Source organism: Citrus clementina, unplaced genomic scaffold, assembly GCF_000493195.1.
Source record: "Citrus clementina cultivar Clemenules unplaced genomic scaffold, Citrus_clementina_v1.0 scaffold_1, whole genome shotgun sequence".
In the NCBI taxonomy this organism is placed as follows: domain Eukaryota; kingdom Viridiplantae; phylum Streptophyta; class Magnoliopsida; order Sapindales; family Rutaceae; genus Citrus; species Citrus x clementina.
In genome coordinates this window covers 561,790-564,601 of record NW_006263303.1, presented here as the reverse complement: position 1 = coordinate 564,601, position 2,812 = coordinate 561,790, and positions in this window count along the sequence as shown.

Sequence of the window (2,812 nt, the reverse complement as noted above, 5' to 3'; positions counted from 1 at the left end):
AGTCAATCTTCCAATATAATGGCGTGAAAATTTCAGATCCAAGGCTCATTAATTCCTCCAAAAGTTCAAATCCTGTAAGAACATTTGAATTGAACATAGAATTAAAATCATTAAGAAAACGGATGCATAGAGTTACTCAAGGAATAATATCATAAGTGTAGCTGGGTATATAATTAATTGTAGTACGTACTGTTGGTAAGAAATGTTGATAACACCGCAGGCAGTGTCAGCAATGGAAGCAAAAGCTTCTTGTGACAAGTCAATGGTGCCCCTACACGAACCTGCCGGGCACAGGTCTACAATCTTCACCACCACAGAGCTGCTTCCTTGACAAGGGTTAGGGGTGCCTCTATTTGCCACTTACACAGGTTACTTGATAATACTGCCCACATGCACCACCTCCGTTCCATATTGCTTCACTTGCTGCTGCTATCATCACTCCTTGATCCGCAAACCCATAACAAGCAGAAGCTGAAACCCAGAAACAATAATCACGCGCGCTTAATACAATCATGCAAAGAATGAGCTCTTCTCTGATCAAGGCCAGGGCAAGAATTGAAACAATGGGTTGTGAGTACTGATATTTGAACTGAAAAATCTGTCACAATGGCAGCAAAACAACTGTAACATCATATAGCGTTATAGAGTCAAGTAAAAAATTGGCACTATTTTCTGATTAACACTATAACACTGCCAAGGTTTTATTGTTATTTTTATCGCCATTGTGTCACCATTAAGACTCTTTATCATTTTTCGTTTAGAATATAGATAAAAAGAGTTAAATTCATATAACTGTCAAAATTTTGTATTTTAACACTTGAGTGTACAATATTACCGGTCAGCATTAATAGAGGAGGCGAATATTAATGTACACATAATAATTTTCCAAAAAACAAGATTAGCGTATGTAAGAGGAATGCTTACGGATATAGGGAGGAGTGTAATACGTCGCAGTCCCGTGATTTTGAGCTGATGCCATTGAATACGCTTAGAGTTAGAATTAAGCATGAGAAGAGAATGAGGGTCATTTCCGAATTCTTCAGAAGCAATACTGCCATTGATTAATTTCAATTAAAGAATAAAGTAGCTGCTAGCTCAAGACGAGTAGATGATTCTTCGTGTCTGAAATTAAGCTATGAAGCTTTGAAGTTGGTGCTTTAATTATCGTGAAGCTAAGCGTATTTATAGGATCAGCGATTTACTAAACGAAATAACAATTTCATATTCTAATGATAAATACAATGTTTACGCACGTGATGTTGTGGGTTTATTCTAAGATTTTGTTATATGAAGTTTTTATTTGTAATTATCAAGGACGTCGCAGGCAGGCCATGGGAAACTTACAATGTAATTACATAATACAAGAGATCGAATCCCAGCAGCTTTGTACACAAATAGCTTCACATGCAACAAAATTTTTCTTGTTTTTTAGCAGAAAATGACAATCGTTTTTAATATGGCTAAAACTCAGCATTTTGATTGACTTAATTGTGTATATCAGTCACCTTTCTCTTTTGTTTCTATGTGCATGGTTTCACAAGGAAAACTCGATCGGGACATATCTTATAAATTTATTCTGTTCTTGCATTTTCTTTTTCTTTTTTTTTTTTTAGTTTTACAATACAAATTTATTAATATTAACAATCAAATATGTCAAGACCTCAAAGAATATTAACTATGCGGTAGCACAACTATAATATGAAATCTATTACATAACAAATTTATTTACAATATGAAATCCACCAAAACCTCCTATATTAGCTTCATCATAAAATAACCTTTACATGTGAACCCATGACATGCGGTGTAGAAGAAAATGTTCTCTCACAAATGTAAATTCGTGCGTGCTTAATTAAGGAGGTTTGATGTAGATTGGATGTTGTGTTTGACATATTCAAGTTAATATATACAATTAGGAAAAGCTCTTTTATCTAGAAGATCCCACGTAAGATTGAATAGACAAACGAACTTAGTTTTTATCCAATATTCATGAAAAAAAGAAAAAAGAAAAAAGAAAAAAGAAAAAACTGGTTAGGGCTTAATTAACTTTTCAGTTCTTGCATTCACTTGGTTTTAATGTTTTGAACAAACTAATCGGGATATGCAACACGTAATATGGCTTTTAAGCCTACTAAACAGTCAGATCAGATCTGCTTAATCTCTAACAGTTACAAATTACCAACACATATCCTTCTGGCATTCTCTATTCAGCCAGCCAAGACTCAACTTGTTTCCTTAATTAATCTTCCATGCACTGGGTTTATTATGCAGTTAATTTATGCACCAGCAGCTGTAAGTGATCTCATTCTCTTGCATTCATCATTTTTATCACTCTATTCCTTAGACTGTTGTTGTTGTATTGTTCACGTACGGTATAAGAGCTTAGCAAAATTAATCAATCTGTAACAGCGATCTCATTCTCTAACAATTAACCCAAGAGTATAGTTACATCAAATGCACATTTAAGCAGTACTGTGTTGTCTTATGAATCAGAACAAACAAACAACAATACATTCAATTGCTTCCATATGCATTCCGTAATGAGTATGAGGTCCGCTCTTAAGAATTTTCATTTATTTGTATGCTCAACATTTGTTAGCTAACATGATGATATATGAAAATACTACCCAAAGTGAGCCATTATAGTTTTTACATATTTGTCTAGAGAGCAATTTCGATGCGTTAAACATTGTTTAAAAACAGCATGTCTTTTAATTACGCAGTTCTTCTCTCCTACATAAAACTGGCACTTTATAAACTGTGGATTGGAGTAAATACATTTCCTCTTTTTTTTTTTTTTGGGGGGGGGGGG